The 7,214-nt window shown below is 32.8% G+C and overlaps 1 non-coding gene across 1 annotated transcript; it reads left to right on the forward strand.

Moving 5' to 3' along the window:
* Positions 1-780: 780 nt before the first annotated feature.
* Positions 781-853, forward strand: Trnak-cuu (transfer RNA lysine (anticodon CUU)). The gene has a single exon. It is a non-coding gene; the product is annotated as a tRNA-Lys (tRNA).
* Positions 854-7,214: the final 6,361 nt, after the last annotated feature.

Here is a 7,214-nt window from a genome sequence, read left to right on the forward strand (position 1 = left end):
TGAAACAAGTTATTGCAAAATTATATTTATCACTTTAGGCAGTGGCAGAATTTTACGAGAGACTGTGGTCTTGTGTTATGGCGGAACCCGGAGAACCCGGAAGAAACCCACTTGTTCGGCTTGGTGTCCACGTACCACTATCGCATGCCAACACAGGCCGGTAATCGAACCAGGCTGGCCTAGGTGAGAAGCTAGTGCGTTAACCACTGCACTAACCGGTCAACCAAACGGATCTGTTTACACAGCTCCACGGAGCGTTGACACTGTTGCACTTTCCGTTGATGGAATTACTACTTTGACGGCTATTTAGAATCGTTGAACTTACCTCGAAACGATTCAAATCATTGCTGACTAAACTACGTAATTCCCTGTAAACTTTATAAAACACTATACGTATCAAACATTGATCTGAAGTGAAGATGAATCCTTCCCAACACGAGTGCAGCATATTAATATGAAATAAGGTTTACTCGAGTTACAGTATCTGGAACGAGGATTAGAGTACCACTATCTTACACGGCGGCTGATAGTAGAGGTTTTTCCTCCTATCACCCGGATTTTTATCCTTCAACATGCGTAATTTTCGTCTGAACATTGTTATAGGAATGACGTAAACTAGTTACAGGTTTATGTTTGAGCAATACAGAATATCACAGATAGGAATAATTTAACGGCATTTGAATAGAAAAAAAACTCTTTAAATTGGACATGGTTTGGTTCGCATTTAGTTCAAACCGTCATTTTACGAATCTTTAATGTGGCATAAAATTACATAATATAGCCCGGCTAGCTCAGTCGGTAGAGCACGAGACTCTTAATCTCGGGGTCGTGGGTTCGAGCCCCACGTTGGGCGTTATACTTTTAATTGTTACGTTAATTATCAATGAACAGCGTTGCACAGATATATATTAGATACATAGTTGAGATATAAAGGTTACTGCTTCGAGCAATGGCGTATTATTGATATTTTTGAAAGTTCATTTGGTGCCACAAGTGGAACATTGTATAAAGTATTTTGTTTTGAAATTTACGATTTACGATCAGCATACTAGTTTTCTTACATTACTTTAAAGACAATAAGCAAACCCGTACCTCTTTGTATATGAATTTATTATATAATAATGGCAATAACAACAGCACAGCGTAATACAGAAATAAAATATTTAAAACACACATTAGTTAGGAAAACCATGCCACACATATCCATACCAAGGATTCCACAGTAAAGAGAAAATAACCCTTATTTCCATTGTGGTCCTTGTAATGGCTAAGCTGACAAAGAGAAGACAAAAAATATCGAAATTATATTACAGACAAAAGCATAAAAAGACACATTTGGTCATAAGAATAAAAACTTAAGGATAACGTAGAATGAAAATCATAAACAAAGCAGAATTACAGATAAATTGCTTATAATTTCATAAAATGACCCGAAAACTATAACATGAAATACTTACTAATTTAAATTGCAAATGTTAACCAGTTAAGGAATTCAAAATGTTCAATATCAATATGTAACCTTTGTTCCAAGTTGAGAACAAACCCTATGAAAATGGTCTGCATTATTTGTAGTTTATCTTTCCATAATTGGCTAAACCATAGTACCAGAAAAAACAGTATTAACAAAATGACGCTGAATTAGGGCCATAACAAAGAGCTTTTTGTTATGTTGAGAAAGGTAATCACTTTTTCCATAAAAAGTTTAACCTTGCTTAAGCGTAATTTATAACCGAACAGGCCATGAACTCACATAATTGATTTTGGTCCAAAATTTCACCTTGGTATTTGAAGATAAAGCTTGCTCAATAAGAGTGGCATAACAATTTATAATTTTATGTAGAACAGGATCTGGTCGAAATTTAGGCATGGAGCCAAACAACTCTGTTTTTTCCTAGTGTAAAGACAACTTATTATCAATTAACCATTGACTCACTAATTCCAGATCATCTGACAACTCCTTTTCATTAAATAACTTATTTTGACATGCAACAAATATACCAGAACATCTGCATAAAGTAAGTGTTTTTGTTTACCACAGCAGACATTTCAATTACATATTCCAGCAAAATCCACAAGCTGGTGTCTATCATATAAATATGATTCTAACCATCTGATAATATTGTGATCCAGATTCAAAGCTTCCATTTTCATGTGAATAATGGAATGGTCTACAGTATCGAAATCTTTTTGGAGATCCAGGAGAACCATGCCTACAAAATTACCCTTATCCATTTGAAACCTAATATAGTATACAAGGTGTATAAGGCAGGTGACTGTCGAATAACCACTTCTGAAACCAGACTGAATTATATACAGTCTATTTTTCTCTTTAAGATACTGTTCAAACTGATCACACACTTCCCACACGGAACGAAAGTTCCTGACTTCTGCTTTATCTTTTTCCTGATAAGGGAAACTACTCTTGCCGACTTAAAATCATATTGATTAATAGTGAACAATAGCACATGCGTAATGGGGCAGGAAATTATGGGAGCAGTATCCCTCACGGACCGAGAAGGAATACAATCTAAACCAGTAGCTTATTTTGCAATTAAATTATTAAATTATTTTAAAACTTTGTTCTTTGATATTACAGAAAAAGAATAACTAGTTGGTAAAACACCATGTAATTGTAAACTGCTGATACAAAATTATTCCCAAATTTATGAAAAGCTAATTGTAGTTTAGTGGGTACAGTTGTATAAAAAATTTTAATTTTTCTGCCACATTCAACTTGTCAACACACATATCATCATTAATTTTAAGACCAATGTAACAACATCATGATTTTTGAAATTTCAATTAGCCTTCCGAATAATATCTCGTGTTATGTTTCTTTACTGTTTAAAACAATGCAAACTTGTATCGGATTTATCTTTGTTACAGACATTAAAAATCTCTGTTGAGCTTGTTAATACTATGAAGAATATCAGCACTTACCCAGGTTATGTCTGTTGTTTAATTCTCACTTTTTTAACCGGAGCAATGCAATTTATATAATTGACACAAACATAGATTCAAAACTGTTCCAAGCTTCGGAAACGGAGGAAAATAGCACTCCAGTCCACAGAAAAAACCAAGTTTTTTTGAAAGTCTTCCTTGTTGAAGATTTTCAAAGCACGGTTTTAACATGAATGTTTTAGTCGTTGTTCTAGTACAAAATACCGTTAAATTATTACATGTATTTATCACACCACATTGAAATTTTGTCACTATCTGAGAATTAAAAAGGTCGATGGTTGTGAAAAATGTTTTACAAAGTCTAGAACAATCGTTTATCAATTCATTAAAATGACACATATCAATACAAGTACTAAACGATGAATATATGAGAACCTGTTTTATTTGATATACTCGTGCAACAGTTTAATATGCTGCAAAATGTGTATTGGGACATGCAGTTTCTAAAATAGAATACAATTTAGTCGTTTGGATGTCTGTCAACACAAAATGTGTTTTGCATTTGGTCTTAAGATTTCCAGCCATGTTTCTTCAAACATTCGAGGTGTGTGTGATATTCTCGTGGATTGAAAGCTTGGTCACTTCTTTTAACGATACAATCAACTTCGCCCTGCCGTTTTCCATATAAACGTTGTATATAATAATACTGTTTGAAAATATTTTTAAGGAGAAAATTTTCATATATATATAATTGTTATATACCTTATGTTCTGGTAGTCAGGAAACGGAATTTATGATTTTGAAGAAGTCAGAAGGCAAATATTTCAAAGGAAATCCGTTATATAATTGTATAAAAAGATGTGTTTTAACGGATGTTTTTCATTGACCACAAATACTTTTTAAAAATAAACTGCATTTTACTGAAATTCCCAATGTCACAATATTCAAACTTGTCACGAAAGAGGTTCATGTTTTTGTTTATTATTAAAACGTCTAGAATGTAAGCAAAACGCGTGGACACTCTCGTTTGGACCATATTATTACTCTTGCCACCGAACTAAGTTCTTGGCCCATATTCACTATCATCTCGGGTCTGGGTTTGAGACTCAGACTCAGAAAAGCGAATTCTCAAATGTCATTAAATATTATCTGCTTTGATGAACTCATTGTTGAAAAAAAAGTATATTAATATTTATCATTGTTAAACATAGTATTTGCAACATGTAATGCCAGTTTAAACATGAATACTCTTCTAATAGATACTGTTCATGTTCATGCAAGTTTGCAGTTTTGAGCTTCAGTATCAGAATCAAGGCCTTAATGTTTACGGACCAAGTATTAACATTTCTTTTCAAGAACACTGTGTAAAAAGCAGTATTTTGAGGAAAGAAAAGTCTGACTTGAAAGTTACTTGGCAATGCGAGTTATTGTTTGCGATGTGTAATGGTGTCTGGTAAAAATATATTTATGTGTTAATTTCCGACACGAAATTAACCAAATGGGTTCTGTTAATATTTACAGACAATAACTCTAGATTGTTTAGCGATGCGGTTTTCCGTTAAATAGAGAAACACATAACGATATGTGGTCCATCATTATGAATACCGATTGGAACAGCTCTATTCTCCATCAAATGTCTATGGATATATGCTGTTTATTTCCTGCTAGTTGGTTTAAACAATATTTATTTCGATATAATATTTACAAATAGTTCGACAAATTTGAGCATAATCAAAGTTTACAAAGACCAAATATATAGTGCATTGAAACAATGAACATGTACATATGCACAAAACAATAGTGTAAACAGAATTGAGTAGAAAGCCTTAAGGCTTATAATATGTCTCGCTTCTGTAAGTCATTCACGCTGCTTATGCTGGCCCGCAAGTTGCGGTAATTAGAATAAATGTAATCTTTTAGTCGTATGGTGAAAACTCTGGTATGTAAAAATCAAATTGATTAAGTCTGTAATCAGTTTGTTAGAAGGAAGAAAGGATAAAGGTAGAAGAAAAGGAAGGTGAAATGAGGGGGGGGGGGGTGATACAGGCACTGGTCAGATCGGGATCGGGATAAGGTTAGTTAGAATGTGTATTTAAAAACGTTTAGATTGACGTATATAGTTCTGAACGTTGTCAAAGATAAGTTTGTTCGTTTTATATGAGGCTTCCTTCGATCCAAAGAGTAACAGTTTGAGAGACAACTGACCAACGGTGGATAACTGACCTTCTAGTTAAAGTGATGCGCTCATTCGAATATTTTTTTGTGTTTGCTTCATTGTAATGCACATTATCCAATTTCGCTAACGTGTAGTTTTCATTTGTCTAACTGTCAACCAAGTCAGGTTTAAATAAGCAAAAAGAATAAGATGACACAAAACTAATTCAAATCATACAAAATGATCAAGCGCATTGTATTAGCAGTAAATTACATAAACAACTTATAGTCATATCAAGATATCACTTATGTATTTAATATCGCATTTGAATGCTTCTCAAGTTGTGAACAATATTTCCGACATTTGTTTACATGCAGGCAAAATTTAATGGGCTTAAATACTTTTCGCATTAACTTTTGTAGCAAAAGTTCTTGTTGGCTCTTGTTGGTTCCTTCATGAAATTAGGCAACGAGCGTAAATTTTAAAGATATGACCTAAACATGCAACAGTCTCCTATATGTCAAATTGTTTCACTTGATATTTGAACACAGTGTTATAACGTTTTGGAATATAGAATAAATCTATAATAGTTTTAGTAATAATGGCGATCCAACACAACCTGAATACTTTTACTCTTTTCAGTTGTATGTGGGAATTGTGTACTTGTGTAGTAAATGGTGGAAGTAAGTCTTTTGTTAAATACAATGATATTTTACATAAAATTTAGGCAAATCTAAGGGTTTGTTTGGCGACATAAGATCATATATTTGTCTAAACTTAACAAGAACATAACAAAGCTATTGTGTGCATTTATCAATTTAAAACAAGGTTTTGACACTGTCTAGAGAAAATGGTTTTCGTTGAAAAAATTATCGACTTAAATATAAACATGTATTTAACTATCATCCAAAATATGTATGCTAATACTTAACCTTGTGATACTGTAAATTCAAAATTATAAGGTATAAAAGTGACGGACCAAAAAAACAACATGTCTCCTTCCTGGCTATTTTCTTTCTAAATATATCCGCGATATTTCACAAGTAACAAAATAGACAGTACATTTACCTTATCCGAGCCATTTTTAAAATTTGCTAAACTTCATAAAAATATTCACTCTAACTTCTGAACCAGTTATAATGTCTCAAACTACTGATTAACAAAGCTCGATTGATTCGTACAATACTAGAAAATATATCATAATCCAAAGCACTAGTATTTTGAAAAGGAAGACCGATTATGTCGTTTTTTAGACTCTAGACAATCCAAACCGTCTTATAGAAATCGTTCTTAGATGGCGGGCGTTATTGGTAAACCACTTTGTCATACAACTTTATTGATTGTACAGACAGTTGTACATTGAAGCTCTAAAACAACAATCGGTTTAAAAGTGAAAAGTAAACAAAAAACGCAACAACCGCAATTTACGTGTTCATGGTTCTTTCAATCAATGAAATACTGATTCGTCTGCATTAAGGTAATACATGGGGCCTTAGAGATTTTATCGAGGAAAAGGATGACGGTACTAGAATTATATCTAGGAGGAATTATATATAATCCATAAAACTCGCTTCGAAACTAGTTATTTTTGCTATAAAATAAAGGTCACAACGAAATATTTGGAAATAATTTATTTTGTTCTCAAAACTATTCAGTGCCATATCATTATCAAAACGAGTAAATTAATTACTCCATGACTATTATCTTAAACATTGAGATTTATTTGAGATATTGATTTTTTTAAATAACTATGCGAATGTTTATTTAGAATTTGACATTTTTTCTCCCTGACTGATTATGTGCAATTCACATATCGGCATATGTTGAAACACACGTTTATGGTAGTGATAAATAAAAGTTTAGTGGTCATATTTTTGTACATACCATTCAGAAACCTGCTGATATGAGGGCCGTTCAAAAATACGTAGACGCTGTTAACACGTATATTGACACAAAACAAGCACTAGAACTCACCTCGCAGTGTACTTGCGTTGTACAGTTCTTAATAAATTAATTAATTGATTTCTCTACATTTAGATAATATTGCAAACTACAATCCTTACACTATAACTATCATTTTATGATTTTGAACTCAAACTAAGTATGCAAAACTATGATTCAGCGATTTTAACAACGACGAGAGATTATTTGAAGCATA

This window comes from Mya arenaria, chromosome 8 (genome assembly GCF_026914265.1).
Source record: "Mya arenaria isolate MELC-2E11 chromosome 8, ASM2691426v1".
Classification (NCBI taxonomy): domain Eukaryota; kingdom Metazoa; phylum Mollusca; class Bivalvia; order Myida; family Myidae; genus Mya; species Mya arenaria.